The 18,459-nt window shown below is 49.3% G+C and overlaps 1 protein-coding gene across 1 annotated transcript in view; it reads right to left on the minus strand.

Annotated features, from left to right (window-relative positions):
* poln (polymerase (DNA directed) nu) overlaps window positions 1–18,459 on the minus strand; it is a 278,171-nt gene that overhangs the window by 255,259 nt on the left and 4,453 nt on the right. The gene's annotated exons all lie outside the window — the stretch shown is intronic.

Here is an 18,459-nt window from a genome sequence, read left to right on the forward strand (position 1 = left end):
CCGCACTCCAGCACGAACCTCTCAGCACATGGTCCATCCTGGACCCCAGCACCAACATCTTAGCACATGGTCCAACCTGGACCCAAGTACCAACATCTAAGCACATGGTCCATCCTGGACCCCAGCACCAACATCTAAGCACATGCTCCATTCTGGACCCCAGCACCAACATCTCAGCACATGGTCCATCCTGGACACCAGCACTAACATCTGAGACCATTGTCCATCCCGGACCCCAGCACTAACATCTCAGACCAAGGTCCATACCGGACTCCACCACTAACATCTGAGACCATGGTCCATCCCGGACCCCAGCACTAAATTCTGAGCACATGGTCCATCCCGGACCCCAGCATGAACATCTCAACACATGGGTAAAAACAATGACTGCAGATGCTGGAAACCAGATTCTGGATTAGTGATGCTGGAAGAGCACAGCAGTTCAGGCAGCATCCAAGGAGCTTCGAAATCGACATTTCGGGCAAAAGCCCATCATCAGGAATAAAGGCAGTGAGCCTGAAACGCCACTAATCCAGCATCTCAACACATGGTCCATCCCGCACTCCAGCACGAACATCTCAACACATGGTCCATCCCGCACTCCAGCACGAACATCTCAGCACATGGTCCATCCTGGACCCCAGCACCAACATCTAAGTACACGATTCATCCTGACCCAAGAACCAACATCTCAGCACATGGTCCATTCCAGACCCCAGCACCAACATCTCAGTACATGGTCCATCCCAGATCCGAGACCCACCATCTCAGCACATGCTCCATCCTGACCCCAAACCAACATCTCAGACCATGGTCCATCCTGGATCCCAGAACCAACATCTCAGCACATGCTCCATCCTGGACCCCAGCACCAACATCTTAGCACATGGTCCATCCTGGACACCAGCACTAACATCTGAGACCATTGTCCATCCCGGACCCCAGCACTAACATCTCAGACCAAGGTCCATACCGGACTCCACCTCTAACATTTGAGACCATGGTCCATCCCGGACCCCAGCACTAAATTCTGAGCACATGGTCCATCCCGGACCCCAGCATGAACATCTCAACACATGGGTAAAAACAATGACTGCAGATGCTGGAAACCAGATTCTGGATTAGTGATGCTGGAAGAGCACAGCAGTTCAGGCAGCATCCAAGGAGCTTCGAAATCGACATTTCGGGCAAAAGCCCATCATCAGGAATAAAGGCAGTGAGCCTGAAACGCCACTAATCCAGCATCTCAACACATGGTCCATCCCGCACTCCAGCACGAACATCTCAGCACATGGTCCATCCTGGACCCCAGCACCAACATCTTAGCACATGGTCCAACCTGGACCCGAGTACCAACATCTAAGCACATGGTCCATCCTGGACCCCAGCACCAACGTCTCAACAAATGGTCCATCCTGGATCCCAGCAACAACATCTCATCACATGGTCCATCCTGGATCCCAGAACCAACATCTCAGCACATGCTCCATCCTGGACCCCAGCACCAACATCTTAGCACATGGTCCATCCTGGACACCAGCACTAACATCTGAGACCATTGTCCATCCCGGACCCCAGCACTAACATCTCAGACCAAGGTCCATACCGGACTCCACCTCTAACATTTGAGACCATGGTCCATCCCGGACCCCAGAACCAATATCTCAGCACATGGTACATCCCGGACTCCAGCACTAGCATCTCAGACCATGGTCCATCCCAGACCCCAGCACCAACATCTCAGCACATGCTCCATCCTGACCCCAAACCACCATCTCAGACCATGGTCCATCCTGGATCCCAGAACCAACATCTCAGCACATGCTCCATCCTGGACCCCAGCACCAACATCTCAGCACATGGTCCATCCTGACCCCAAACCACCATCTCAGACCATAGTCCATCCTGGATCCCAGAACCAACATCTCAGCACATGCTCCATCCTGGACCCCAGAACCAACATCTCAGCACATTGCCCATCCCGGACCCCAGCACCAACATCTCAACACATGGTCCATCCCGCACTCCAGCACGAACCTCTCAGCACATGGTCCATCCTGGACCCCAGCACCAACATCTTAGCACATGGTCCAACCTGGACCCAAGTACCAACATCTAAGCACATGGTCCATCCTGGACCCCAGCACCAACATCTCAGCACATGCTCCATTCTGGACCCCAGCACCAACATCTCAGCACATGGTCCATCCTGGACACCAGCACTAACATCTGAGACCATTGTCCATCCCGGACCCCAGCACTAACATCTCAGACCATGGTCCATACCGGACTCCACCACTAACATTTGAGACCATGGTCCATCCCGGACCCCAGCACTAAATTCTGAGCACATGGTCCATCCCGGACCCCAGCACGAACATCTCAACACATGCGTAAAAACAATGACTGCAGATGCTGGAAACCAGATTCTGGATTAGTGATGCTGGAAGAGCACAGCAGTTCAGGCAGCATCCAAGGAGCTTCGAAATCGACATTTCGGGCAAAAGCCCATCATCAGGAATAAAGGCAGTGAGCCTGAAACACCACTAATCCAGCATCTCAACACATGGTCCATCCCGGACCCCAGCACTAACATCTCAGCACATGGTCCACCCGGGACCCCAGAACCAATATCTCAGCAGATGGTACATCCCGGACTCCAGCACTAGCATCTCAGACCATGGTCCATCCCAGATCCCAGACCCACCATCTCAGCACATGCTCCATCCTGACCCCAAACCAACATCTCAGACCATGGTCCATCCTGGATCCCAGAACCAACATCTCAGCACATGCTCCATCCTGGACCCCAGAACCAACATCTCAGTACATGGTCCATCCCAGACCCCAGCACCAACATCTCAGTACATGGTCCATCCTGGACACCAGCACCAACATCTTAGCACATGGTCCAACCTAGACCCTAGTACCAACATCTAAGCACATGGTCCATCCTGGACCCCAGCACCAACGTCTCAACAAATGGTCCATCCTGGATCCCAGCGACATCATCTCAGCACATGGTTCAACCTGGATCCCAGCACCAACATCACAACAAATGATCCATCCCAGACCACAGCATCAATGTCTCATCACATGGTCCATCCTGGACCCCAGCACCAACATCTAAGTACACGATTCATCCTGACCCCAGAACCAACATCTCAGCACATGGTCCATTCCAGACCCCAGCACCAACATCTCAGTACATGGTCCATCCCAGATCCGAGACCCACCATCTCAGCACATGCTCCATCCTGACCCCAAACCAACATCTCAGACCATGGTCCATCCTGGATCCCAGAACCAACATCTCAGCACATGCTCCATCCTGGACCCCAGCACCAACATCTTAGCACATGGTCCATCCTGGACACCAGCACTAACATCTGAGACCATTGTCCATCCCGGACCCCAGCACTAACATCTCAGACCAAGGTCCATACCGGACTCCACCTCTAACATTTGAGACCATGGTCCATCCCGGACCCCAGCACTAAATTCTGAGCACATGGTCCATCCCGGACCCCAGCATGAACATCTCAACACATGGGTAAAAACAATGACTGCAGATGCTGGAAACCAGATTCTGGATTAGTGATGCTGGAAGAGCACAGCAGTTCAGGCAGCATCCAAGGAGCTTCGAAATCGACATTTCGGGCAAAAGCCCATCATCAGGAATAAAGGCAGTGAGCCTGAAACGCCACTAATCCAGCATCTCAACACATGGTCCATCCCGCACTCCAGCACGAACATCTCAACACATGGTCCATCCCGCACTCCAGCACGAACATCTCAGCACATGGTCCATCCTGGACCCCAGCACCAACATCTTAGCACATGGTCCAACCTGGACCCGAGTACCAACATCTAAGCACATGGTCCATCCTGGACCCCAGCACCAACGTCTCAACAAATGGTCCATCCTGGATCCCAGCAACAACATCTCATCACATGGTCCATCCTGGACCCCAGCAGCAACATCTAAGTACACGATTCATCCTGACCCCAGAACCAACATCTCAGTACATGGTCCATCCTGGACCCCAGCACCAACATCACAACTAATGATCCATCCCAGACCACAGCATCAATGTCTCATCACATGGTCCATCCTGGACCCCAGCAGCAACATCTAAGTACACGATTCATCCTGACCCCAGAACCAACATCTCAGCACATGGCCAATCCTGACCCCAGAACCAACATCTCAGCACATGGTCCATTCCAGACCCTAGAAACAACATCTCAGTACATGCTCCATCCTGGACCCCAGCACCAAAATCTCAGCACATGGTCCATCCTGACCCCAGCACCACCATCTCAGCACATGGTCCATTCCAGACCCTAGAAACAACATCTCAGTACATGGTCCATCCCAGATCCCAGACCCACCATCTCAGCACATGCTCCATCCTGACCCCAAACCACCATCTCAGACCATGGTCCATCCTGGATCCCAGAACCAAGACCTCAGCACATGCTCCATCCTGGACCTCAGAACCAACATCTCAGCACACAGTCCATCCCAGACCCCAGCACTACCATCTCAGTACATGGTCCATCCCGGACTCCAGAACCAACATTCCAGCACATAGTCCATTCCAGATCTCAGAACCAACATTGCAGCACATGGTCCATCCCAGACCCCAGACCCAACATCTCAGCACATGGTCCATCCTGGACCCCAAAACCAACATCTCAGCACATGGTCCACCCGGGACCCCAGAACCAATATCTCAGCACATGGTACATCCCGGACTCCAGCACTAGCATCTCAGACCATGGTCCATCCCAGACCCCAGCACCAACATCTCAGCACATGCTCCATCCTGACCCCAAACCACCATCTCAGACCATGGTCCATCCTGGATCCCAGAACCAACATCTCAGCACATGCTCCATCCTGGACCCCAGCACCAACATCTCAGCACATGGTCCATCCTGGACCCCAGCACCAACATCTCAGTACATGGTCCATCCTGGACACCAGCACGAACATCTCAGCACATGGTCCATCCTGGACCCCAGCACCAACATCTTAGCACATGCTCCATCCTGACCCCAGAACCAACATCTCAGCACATGGTCTATCCCGGACCCCAGCACCAACATCTCAGCACATGCTCCATCCTGACCCCAGAACCACCATCTCAGACCATGGTCCATCCTGGATCCCAGAACCAACATCTCAGCACATGGTCCATCCTGACCCCAGAACCAACATCTCAGTACATGATCCATCCCAGACGCCATCACTAACATCTCAACACATGGTCCATCCCGGACGCCAGCACCAACATCTCAACAAGTGATCTATCCCGGACCCCAGAAACAACATCTCAGCACATGGTCCATCCTGGACCCCAGCACCAACATCTCAGCACATGGTCCATCCTGACCCCAAACCACCATCTCAGTCCATGGTCCATCCTGGATCCCAGAACCAACATCTCAGCATAAGGTCCATCCTGACCCCAGCACCAACATCTCAGCAAATGGTCCATCCTGACCCCAGAACCAACATCTCAGCACATGGTCCATCCTGACCCCAGCACCAACATCTCAGCACATGGTCCATTCCAGACCCTAGAAACAACATTTTAGTACATGGTCCATCCCAGATCCCAGACCCACCATCTCAGCACATGTTCCATCCTGACCCCAAACCACCATCTCAGACCATGGTCCATCCTGGATTCCAGAACCAACATCTCAGCACATGCTCCATCCTGGACCCCAGAACCAACATCTCAGTACATGGTCCATCCTGACCCCAGCACCAACATCTCAGCACATGGTCCATCTTGGCCCCAGCGCCAACACCTCAACAAATGCTCCATCCTGGACCCCAGCATCAACATCTCAGCACATGGCCCATCCTGGACTCCAGAATCAACAGCTCAGCACATGTACATCCTGACCCCAGAGCCAACATGTCAACAAATGGTCCATTCTGGATACCTGCATCAACATCTCAGCACATGGTCCATCACAGACTCCAGTACCAACATCTCAGCACATGGTCCATCCCAGACCCCAGCACCAACATCTCAGCACATGGTCCATCTTGGCCCAAGTGCCAACACCTCAACAAATGCTTCATCCTGGACCCCAGCACCAACATCTCAACACATGGTCCATCCAGGACCCCAGAACTAACGTCTCTGCACATGGTCCATCCCGGATCCCAGAACCAACATGCTAGACCACAGCACTAACATCTCATCACATGGTCCTCCCACACCCAAGAAACAACATTTCAGCACATCGTCCATCCTGGACCCCAGAGCCAACATGTCAACAAATGGTCCATTCTGGACACCTGCATCAACATCTCAGCACATGGTCCAACCCAGATCCCAGAACGAACATCTCAGCACATGGTCCATCCTGGACCCCAGAACCAACATCTCAGCACATGGTCCATCCTGGCCGCAGCACCAACACTTCAACAAGTGCACCATCCTGGACCCCAGCATCAACATCTCAACACATGGTCCATCCAGGACTCCAGAACCAACGTCTCAGCACATGGTCCTCCCACACCTAAGAAACAACATCTCAGCACATGGTCCATCCTGGACCCCAGCGCCAACATCTCAGCACATGGTCCATCCTGGACCCCAGCGCCAACATCTCAGCACATGGTCCATCCTGACCCCCGCGCCAACATCTCAGCACATGGTCCATCCTGACCCCCGCGCCAACATCTCAGAACATGGTCCATCCCGGATCCCAGAACCAACATGCTGGACCACAGCACTAACATCTCATCACATGGTCCTCCCACACCCAAGAAACAACATCTCAGCACATCGTCCATCCTGGACCCCAGAAACAACATCTCAGCACATCGTCCATCCCAGACCCCAGCACCAACATCTCAGCACATGGTCCATCTTGGCCCCAGCGCCAACACCTCAACAAATACTCCATCCTGGACACCAGCACCAACATGTCAGCACATGTACATCCTGACCCCAGAACCCACATGTCAACAACTGGTCCATTCTGGACACCTGCATCAACATCTCAGCACATGGTCGATCACAGACTCCAGCACCAACATCTCAGCACATGGTCCATCCTGGTCCCCAGAACCAACATCTCTGCACATGCTCCATCCTGACCCCAGAACTAACATCTCAGACTATGGTCCATCCCAGACCCCAGCACTAACATCTCAGCACATGGTCCAACCCAGATCCCAGAACCAACATCTCAGCACATGGTCCATCATGGCCCCAGCACCAACACTTCAACAAATGCTCCATCCTGGACCCCAGCATCAACATCTCAACACATGGTCCATCCAGGACTCCAGAACCAACGTCTCGGCTAATGGTCCACCCTGACCCCAGAACCAACGTCTCAGCACATGGTCCATCCCAGACCCCAGCACCAACATCTCAGCACATGGTCCATCTTGGCCCCAGCGCCAACACCTCAACAAATACTCCATCCTGGACACCAGCACCAACATCTCAGCACATGGCCCATCCTGGACCCCAGAACCAACATGTCAACAAATGGTCCATTCTGGACACCTGCATCAACATCTCAGCACATGGTCGATCACAGACTCCAGCACCAACATCTCAGCACATGGTCCATCCTGGTCCCCAGAACCAACATCTCTGCACATGCTCCATCCTGACCCCAGAACTAACATCTCAGCACATGGTCCAACCCAGATCCCAGAACCAACATCTCAGCACATGGTCCATCATGGCCCCAGCACCAACACTTCAACAAATGCTCCATCCTGGACCCCAGCATCAACATCTCAACACATGGTCCATCCAGGACTCCAGAACCAACGTCTCAGCTAATGGTCCACCCTGACCCCAGAACCAACGTCTCAGCACATGGTCCATCCTGACCCCAGCGCCAACATCTCAGCACATGGTCCATCCCGGATCCCAGAACCAACATGCTGGACCACAGCACTAACTTCTCAGCACATGGTCCTCCCACACCTAAGAACCAACGTCTCAGCACATGGTCCATCCCAGACCCCAGCACCAACATCTCAGCACATGGTCCATCTTGGCCCCAGCGCCAACACCTCAACAAATACTCCATCCTGGACACCAGCACCAACATCTCAGCACATGGCCCATCCTGGACCCCAGAACCAACATGTCAACAAATGGTCCATTCTGGACACCTGCATCAACATCTCAGCACATGATCGATCACAGACTCCAGCACCAACATCTCAGCACATGGTCCATCCTGGTCCCCAGAACCAACATCTCTGCACATGCTCCATCCTGACCCCAGAACTAACATCTCAGCACATGGTCCAACCCAGATCCCAGAACCAACATCTCAGCACATGGTCCATCATGGCCCCAGCACCAACACTTCAACAAATGCTCCATCCTGGACCCCAGCATCAACATCTCAACACATGGTCCATCCAGGACTCCAGAACCAACGTCTCAGCTAATGGTCCACCCTGACCCCAGAACCAACGTCTCAGCACATGGTCCATCCTGACCCCAGCGCCAACATCTCAGCACATGGTCCAACCCAGATCCCAGAACCAACATCTCAGCACATGGTCCATCATGGCCCCAGCGCCAACACCTCAACAAATACTCCATCCTGGACACCAGCACCAACATCTCAGCACATGGCCCATCCTGGACCCCAGAACCAACATGTCAACAAATGGTCCATTCTGGACACCTGCATCAACATCTCAGCACATGGTCGATCACAGACTCCAGCACCAACATCTCAGCACATCGTCCATCCTGGATCCCAGCGCCAACATCACAGCACATGGTCCATCCTGGCTCCCATCGACAATATCTCAGACCATGGTCCATCCCAGACCCCAGCACCAACATCTCAGCACATGGTCCATCCTGGATCCCAGCACCAACATCTCAGCACATGGTCCATCTTGGACTCTAGCACCAACATCTCAACAAATGGTCCATCCCGGACCCCAGAATCAATATCTCAGCACATGCTCCATCCTGACCCCAGAACCAACACCTCAGACCATGCTCCATCCTGGACCCCAGCACCAACATCTCAATGAATTGGTCCATCCTGGACCACAGCGCCAATAGCTCAACAAATGGTCCATCCCAGACCCCTGCATCAACATCTCAGCACATGGTCCATCCTGGACCCTAGCACCAACATCTCAGCACACAGTTCATTCTGACCCCAGAATCAACATCTCAACACATGGTCTATCCTGGACCCCAGAACCAACATCTCAACAAATGGTCCATCCTGGACCACAGCACCAACATTTCAGCACATGGTCCATCACAAACCCCAGAACTAATACCTCAGCACATAGTCCATTCTGACCCCAGAACCAACATCTCAGACCATGGTCTGTCCTGGACCCCAGCGACAACATCTCAGCACATGGTCCATCCCGGACCCCAGCACCAACATTTCAGCACATGATCCATCCTGGACCCCAGCGACAACATCTCAGTACATGATCCATTCCGGACCCCAGCAGCAGCACTAGATGAGATCTTATTGAATCTTTAGCAGACTTGATGTGATGGGTATCAGCAGATGTTTCCTCTTGTGGGAGAGTCTAGGAATGGGGCTCCCAGTTCCAGAATAAGAATGGAGATGAGATTTTTTTTCTCTCAGGGGTCATTAGTCTGTGGAATTCCCCTCTCCAGAAAAGTGAAGGCTGGTTCATTGGATTTATTTCAGGTTGAGTTAGATAGAGTTTTGATAGATAATGGGGGCAGGCATAAGAGTGGAGTTGAGACCACAACCGAATCAGTCCCAATCATATTGAATGGCGGAGCAGGAAGGAAGAGATTCTCCCAAGTCCAAAGTTTCTAAAAATCTCCCATGGTTATGGCCCCTCTGAGCTGTCACAAAACATGCTGTTTACAGGACCCGACCGGACTCCATGAGAATTGTGTGTATTGTGAATGCACATATACAGTTTTGGTCTCCTTACTTTTAAGAAAGGATACACTGGCACTGGAGGGGGTGCAGAGGAGGTTCACTAGGCTGATTCCAGAGTTGAGAGTGTGAACTTATGAAGACAGATCGATTAGACTGGGACTATACTCATTGGCATTTAGAATGATGAGGTGGGGATCTTATAAGAACATTTAAAAGTATAAAGGGAATAGATAAGATAGAAGCTGGGAAGTTGTTTCCACTGGTCGGAGAAACTAGAACGTAAGGGGAACAGATTTAGGACTGAGTTGAGGAGGAATTTCTTCACCCAAAAGGTTGTGAATGTGTGGAACTCGCTGCCCGGTGAAGCAGTCGAGGGTACCTATTTGAAATTTTTAAGGCTGAACAGTAAAGGAATTATGGGTTATGGTGACAGGGCGAGTAATTGGAGCAGAGTCCACAAAAAGATCAGCCATGATCCTATGGAATGACAGAGCAGGCTTGAGGAGCCTGATGGCCTACTCCTTCTCCTAGTTCTTATGTTCTTCATGTTCCTGTGATTGTTCCCCAAGGCTAGTCTCCTGGAGACTAGGCTTCAGTTCCTGGAGAGTCCTGGTCAATCCTGGAGGGTTAGTGACTCCACTGACCAACAAGAAAAGTCCTCCTGCCAATAGAATAATAGCCAAAGCACCATCACGAAATGTTTCACCCCTTTTCTACCCCAATCCTAATCTGCACCATTGCCCACACCCTCCCAAATCATGTCATTGCCTGAGAGGGAGGTAAAAGTGATCATATCAGAAACATACCGTGTAAAATTCACTGCAGTTGTACTAATTTCTGGGAAAAAATAGAGGTCTAAACCCCTGGCTCGGGTTTCTATCACCAGCAAGCACTTTGAACTGAGGACAAACTTTTATTCCCAGGATTCACTGCACTTCTCTATTCCCTATGCTCACGATTTGAGAGCTCGCTGAACGTTAACTCAGTTCAGCTGATGCTTGTTAGTAAAAAACCATTAATGAAGACATTCCTTTATTGTCAAAATGTTCTCAGATAGCAATTCATTCAGACTGTCAGTTCTGATAGGTTTTCTCTCAATAGGGACAATCTGATAAATGAGGCGATTTAATTTCCACAATTTGCCAATGTTACAGAGTCTATTGAAGGGTTCTATTGAAAGTATCTCTGAGGCAAGAGGCGCAGATTCATGTCCCGCCTATTTCAGATGTTGGGGTGGCATGATGGCTCAGTGGTTAGCACTGCTGCACACACCATGGGTGCATGGAAGAAAAAAAAGAGCAGGGGATTCCAGCATTGCCCTTTGATGAAAAGAAAAAAAATAAACAGCAATGTTAAGGACACAGCTTGTCACTGCCCACTCAGGTGAAAAAAAAATAAACAGGGTATTCATGCATTATTTCCCCCTCCAACTCTATTTTGATTTAGTCCCTACCCTCCCCTTCTCTGTTTTGATCACACAGCATTGCCCTTTGATGTGAAGGGCAGTGCTTGTCACTGGCCACTCGGGTGTTTTCCTATCTTCCTGGTGGTGGAAACTGAATAAAGATTCGCACACCTTGTGTCTTTCACTGTGTCTCACACCTGCACACACACACCGTGGGTGCTCAGGAAAAAGTAAGCACTACCACAGTTAGATGGTAGTGTGGGGAAAAAAAAATAAACAGCAATGTTAAGGACACAGCTTGTCACTGCCCACTCAGGTGTTTTCCCTTTTAGAAAAAAAAAGAAAAAAACAATAAACAGGGGATTCGGGATTTGAGGTTTGCCCTCATCTCCCTGTAATCTGGTTGAATGGTAGGGTTTGGGGCCTGGCTTTACTGCTCCTCTCCCTTGTAAAATTGCTGTTGTATACAGCTGTAAATGTTAAATTTGTTAATGTTAACAAATGTTAAATGTGTTTTGTAATTTGTTTAATAAAATATTATAAACAGGAAAAGAAATAAACAGGGGATTCAGAGGTCTTCTGGGTTTAGGGGACTGACTGTGCTGGCTGGTGTTACAGTCAATATATTACTGTCACCCTTTTTTGAAGGGGGAAACCTGATTCCCAAACTAGCATTCCTTTTAGTGAGGACTGATTGTTAAACTCCTGATGCACATAATGTGTTTCAGGTGTAACTCAGTTCTCATTAGGGGGTTGTTATTTCACTGGCTGGTTTCAGCCTGTGTGTTACTCTTGTCTCTTTTTGAGAAAAGGATAATGTTAATTTTGTGATAGAGCTTAGCCCTTGGACTCTAGTTTCCTTTGTGTTTTGTATGTGTCTTCACCATTTTTGGTGTTTAAACTGAGTCCTTGTGGAAAATATGCATTTTACCAGAGGAGCTGTTCCTGTGGGGAGGCCTAGCCCTGGGACTGGGCCTCTGAAGATTGAACACCTGTGTGTGCTGGGAGGTAAGCACTTACTATATCCTGGAGTTTGGGTGAAGACCTTTCCTTTAGGAGTGGACCAAACCCCTGTGAGTTAACTGCACCTGTACTATGTTCCTGTGAGTGGGCCTGGTTTTCCAAGGCTAGGCCAGGACTCCATGGAGACTGAACTGTGCTGTGCATTTGCTGCGTTCAGGAGTGGACTCTGCCCTTGGTTGTGGACTCTGTTTTTAGCAACGGACTCTGCAGTTTGGAGCGGACTCTCTTTCTGACGTTGCACATTATATACTGGAGTGGACTCCTCCTGGAAATGGATTCCATATCTTGAAGACTGTATAGATTTGGACTGTGTACCAGAAAGGACTCTTTTTTTTTTTTTGGTAACTAACTGTATTGTGGTGTTTCCTGGGTCTATCACCCGCACTGTCCTGCGTGTCCCTGGGTCTGGCAGGCCTTGTTGTGAGCTGGGAGGCTCATGCATCGTCCTGAAAGCTGTCACCCCGAGAGCCGGAGGGTGGGTAGGCCATCCTGTGAACCTGAAGGTTGGTAGGCTGTCCCAAAAGCCAGAGGGTGGGTAGGCTGCCCTGATGCCAGTCGCCCTGAGCGGCAGATGGTGGGTAGGCCATTCTGAGTGCTGTCGTCCTGATAAGGGGTAATCGGGACGGGCTGTCCTAGAGGTGGTTGAAAGGTATCAGAGCAGTCGAGAGCCAGGAGGTGCGTAGGGGCGGGCTGAGATCCGGAAGGCTTGTGGGCTACCCTACACGCTGTTGTCTGGGGGAAGGGGACGGGCTGTCCTAGAGGTGGCTGAAAGGTGTGCCAGGATAGCCCACTGGTCGGAGATGCAAAAGGGTGGGCGAGAGCCCAATGGTATGTAGGGGCAGACAGAGAGCCAGAAGGCGGGTAGTCAACCTCCGTGCTGTCACCCCGGGCAGGTACCGGGGCGGGCTGCCCCAGAGGTGGTCGAAAAGTGTTGAGGGTGGTTAGTGAAGACGGAAGGTGGGTAGGCCGTCCTGACCGCTGTCACCCCAGGCGGGTACTGGGGTGGGCTGTCCTAGAGGTGGTCGAAAGGTGTGTCAGGGCGGACTGCAAACTGGAAGGGGCATGGGGTGGACTGAGAACTAGAAGGTGGATGGGGGCAGGCTGCTTTAGAGTGGTCGGAAGGTGGGAGGGGTGGGGACTTGCTGGGTCTGTATTGTCTGCACTTTTTGTATGTAACAGTATTGTCTAATGTACAAATGTCATTGTCACTGTCTTGTCATATGTGGAACTGGGATTTGAGGTTGGTCCTCATCTCCCTGTAAAATGGCTGAATGGTAGGGTTTGGGGCTTAGCTTTGCTGCTCCTCTCCCTTGTAAAATTGCTGTCTTTTGTGTACAGCTGTAAATGTTTTTTGCAAACTGTTTGTAATTTATTTTTTTTAATTTTATTGAACAAACAGGGGATTCGGGATTTGAGGTTTGCCCTCATCTCCCTGTAATCTGGTTGAACGGTAGGGTTTGGGGCCTGGCTTTACTGCTCCTCTCCCTTGTAAAATTGCTGTTGTATGCAGCTGTAAATGTTAAATGTGTTTTGTAATTTGTTTAATAAAATATTATAAACAGGAAAAGAAATAAACAGGGGATTCAGAGGCCTACTCAGTTTAGGGGACTGACTCTGTGCTGGCTGTGATTACAGTCAGTATGTTACTGTTGCGGTTGGTTTTCTGCTCCTATTTTTCTGGGGTGGAAACCTGTTTCCTGAACTGTCTGAATTATTTATCCAGTTTGTTAACGGGCATTCCTTTAGTGAGGACTGATTGTTAAATTCCTGATGCAGATAATGTGTTTCAGGTGTAACTCAGTTCTCATTAAGAGGTGGTTATTTCACTGGTTGGTTACAGCCTGTGTGTTGCTCTTTTCTCCTTTTTTGAGAAAAGGATAATGTTAATTTTGTGGTAGGGCTTAGCCCTTGGACTCTAGTTTCCTTTGTGTTTTGTATGTGTCTTCACTGTTTTTGGTGTTTGGACTGAGCCCTTGTGGAAGACATACATTTTACCAGAGGAGCTGTTCCTGTGGGGAGGCCTAGCCCTGGGACTGGGCTCTAAAGATTGAACAGCTGTATGTGTACTGGGAGGTGAGCACTTACTGTATCCTGGAGTTCTGGAGAAGATCTTGCCTTCAGGAGTGGACCAAAAACCCCTGTGAGTTAACTGCACCTTTAAAATGTACTGTGTTCCTGTGAGTGACCCTGGCTCTCCAAGGATGTGCCAGAACTCCATGAAGACTGAACACTGTGTGCTGTGGGGTGTGTATTTGCTGCCTTTAGGAGTGGATTCTGCAGTTTGGAGTAGACTCCACTTCGGACAATGCACCTCAAACTGGAGTGGACTTCATTCCTGGGAATGGACTCTATATATATTTGGACTGTGTACCAGAAAGGACTGTTTTCTTTTTTTTTGGTAATTAACTGTATTGTTCAGCAACACTCCCTAGGATCTTATACACTTAATGGCAAGTCCTGCTAAGACTTGATTTCCTAAAATGCAGCACCTCGCATTTATCTGAATTAAACTCCATCTGCCACTTCTCAGCCCGTTGGCCTATCTGATCACAATCCTGTTGTAATCTGAGGTAACCTTCTTCGCTGACCAATATACCTCCAATTTTTGTTTCATCTGCAAACTTACTAACCATACCTCTTATGCTCTCATCCAAATCATTTATATAAATGACAGAGTAGAGAACTCAGCACTGATCCTTATGGTACTCCACTGGTCACAGGCCTCCAGTCTGAAAAACCAACCCTTTGTCTTCTACCTTTTGAGACAGTTCTGTATCCAAAGGTTCTCTCTGGAAGGGCCAGGACTGAGTATGGAGACTGAACACCTGCGTGTGTGCTGTGGGGTGTGCAGTTGCTGCCTTTGTTGTGGACTCTCTTTTTGGTAATGGACTCTGCAGACCGAAGTGGACTCTATTTCTGGCAATGCACTTAGTATACTGGAATGGACTCAATACTTTGAAGAGAACAGTTTATGGTAATGAACTCTGTACCAGAAAGGACTGTTTGTTGGTAATTGACTGTCTTGTTGTTTGTTGGGGTTATCACCTGCACTGTCCTCTCTCTGGGTCTAGCAGGCATCTCTGTGAGCTGGGAGGCTCATAGGTCTTTCTGAAAGCTGTCACCACAAGAACTGGAGGACGGGCAGCCCATCCTATGAACCGGTAATCGAGATGGGCTGCGCTAGAGGCGGTTGGAAGGTGTCTGCACGCCCAAGAGCCAGAAGGCTTGTGGGCTGCCCTGCACACTGTCATCCCAGGGAAGCGGATGTGCTGACCTAGGTGGCTGGAAGGTGTCGGTGCAGTCCACGGGGCAGATGGCATGTTGGGGTGGGCAAGAGCCAGAAGGTGCAGACTGAGAGCCAGAACGTGGGTAGGCCGTCCTCTGCACTGTTACCCCAGGCAGGTACCGGTGCAGACTGTCCGAGAGGTGGCTGGAAGATGCGATGGGCGGTTAGGGAAACCGGAAAGTGGGTAGGCCGTCCTGATTGCTGTTGTCCTAGGGCGTTTGGGGAACAGGACGGGCTGTTGTAGAGGTAGCCGGAAGATGTCGGGAGGGACAGGAAGGTTGCTTTGTGGTTGGTGGGGGGGGGGGGGGGGGGGCGCAGGGGCGAGGGTGAGGTGTCTGTATTCTATGTACTTATGTATTTGTTACTGTTTTGTGATGACTGAAAGTGGGATTTGAGGTTTGACTTCATTTTACCAAAACTGGTTGAACGGTGGGGTTTGGGGCCTGGCTTTGCCATTCCTCTCCCTTGTAAATTGCTGTTTCTCTGTATACATATTAATGTTAATTTTTTTTTGTAAACTGTGTTGTTTTTAAAAATTTTGTTAAAGTAAACAGGGAATTCTCAGTCTCCTCACTTTGGAATCAGTCCCTAAACTTGCTGGCCATAGCCAGTGTACCGTGCACAAGGAAATAAAGGGTGACTTAGTGACTGGATACCGACCTAACCAGAATCTATCCAGCTCCGCCTTAGAAATGGTTAATGAATGTGTCTCCACCCCCTAGTGAGACAGAGTTCCAAACTCCGAGGAAAAACTCATACCTGTCCTAAAAAAGGTGACATAAAATACGAGGCACTGTTTTAAAATTTTGAACTGACCCATAAGTGGAAGTATCATTTTGGGTTCCTATTTGACTGTCTAAGCCCTTTCAGTCTCTAGCAGATTACTATCAGCTCTCAGGGCATAAAGGCAAGGACCTGCATTGTCGAGCAGGAAGTGGGGAAGGACAGAAACTACATACAAGACTGGCCTGACTGGAGTTTAAACATTTGACTCAAATGAATGGCGCCTAAACCCAGAGTCTCGTGCCATTGAGGAAAGAATCTAGCAACTAAACTATAGCTGCCAGCAGCTAAGCCTATCCTGAAAAGACGACTAATTTGAAAACACACTAAAGCAGCACAAATACTTTCAAAAACCACAATTAAAAGATTCAACGAGGGCCAGAGTAGTTATAGCCAGAAAACATCAGTTTTCATTGATCACTATGCTGCATTGGAGATTACTTCACTACCCTTACTGCAAATAAATCACAATAGACTGGAACATTAATCTGATTGACAGGAAAGCTAAATGAATTGAGACAATGCTAATGGAGTTTTATTGTAGCTCAGTTCATAACAGCTTAAAGCCATGACAATAATATGAGATCAATATCCTATCCAATCAAATTTAATAAGCCTATTTCACAAATATGTGTACACCGAACTTTGATTTCTATATATGTAAAGAAAACATAAGATGCTAGTACATAGTCAACTCCTTAATGAATATTACATTAATGTTCTGTTCTTAAACACTATGAAAGCACCAACACATGCAGTAGCCCACTGCGTAGCATCATTGTTGCTGAGCCAGAAATCCTGAACGGTCTTAGAAATCACGGGTGACTCAAGCATGAGGAGGTGTTTTTAAAATGGGGATTGCACCTTCAGGCCAGAGCTGACAGGATTTTCTTTTCATCCAGGGTTGCATGAGTTTGCAACTCTCTAAACTGGTCATTAATGACAATCTGAGTCTTTTTTAAAAAAAAAAGTAAGGCAGCAGAATGAAAGGTTATCGTGGGATGAAAATATGGAATTCAAAACACAATCTGATCAGCCACAATCTTTTTGGAAGGCATTGATTGATGGGATGAGGGTATTGCTATTTTCTGGATTAGTGGTGCTGGAAGAGCACAGCAGTTCAGGCAGCATCCAAGTAGCTTCAAAATCGACGTTTCGGGCAAAAGCCCTTCATCAGGAATAAAGGCATTCCTGATGAAGGGCTTTTGCCTGAAACGTCGATTTCGAAGCTACTTGGATGCTGCCTGAACTGCTGTGCTCTTCCAGCACCAATAATCCAGAATCTGGTTTGCAGTATCTGCAGTCATTGTTTTTACCTCCTTAGGAGTCAACCACATTGCTATGGGCTGGAGTCTCATAGGCCTGACCAGGTAAAGACAGCAGTTCCCTTCCCTAGAGAATAGTAGTGAACCAGATGGGTTTTTCTGAAATTGACAATGTTTTCATGGTCATCATTAGATTCTTAATTCCAGATTTTTATTGAATTCAAATTCCACCATCTGCCATAGAGGGATTCAAACCTAGGTGCCCAGAACATTACCTGGGTCTCTAGATTAACACCCCCCCACCCCCCCCAAAAGGGGCCAAATGGCGTATTTCTGCTCCTAATTTGAACGATCATACATTCTTATGTCTGTAGCATGAGCTTTGAGTTAGCTGTGAAACCATACCACGCATCTAGTCAGTGTTTATTTCACTGGGATGGGGATGTTCATCATGGCCTGTAGTCTTAACTAGGTGACCGAGAAAGCGCAGACCTGTTTGCTCTTTCATCTTGTTGGAATTTGTAGGCCTGAGGCCTGTGAGAGGGCTGTCCTTAGTAATTATCCTTATTGATGAATACATCCCAAACACTTAAATCCACTGGTACTCCACAACTGCAGATCTACGCAAATGAACTGAAGAAGAGATTTATAGGTGTCCCTTTTCATATCCTCCTCTTCCAGACACACAATAATCTATTGAGACATTCTCTGTATACAGTGAAACATGTCTCAGCCTCTGGCCACTCATCAAAACCCTAATAACAAGGGACTGATTTATTTTGATA

The sequence above is a fragment of the Chiloscyllium punctatum genome, chromosome 2, assembly GCF_047496795.1.
Source record: "Chiloscyllium punctatum isolate Juve2018m chromosome 2, sChiPun1.3, whole genome shotgun sequence".
NCBI classification, from domain to species: domain Eukaryota; kingdom Metazoa; phylum Chordata; class Chondrichthyes; order Orectolobiformes; family Hemiscylliidae; genus Chiloscyllium; species Chiloscyllium punctatum.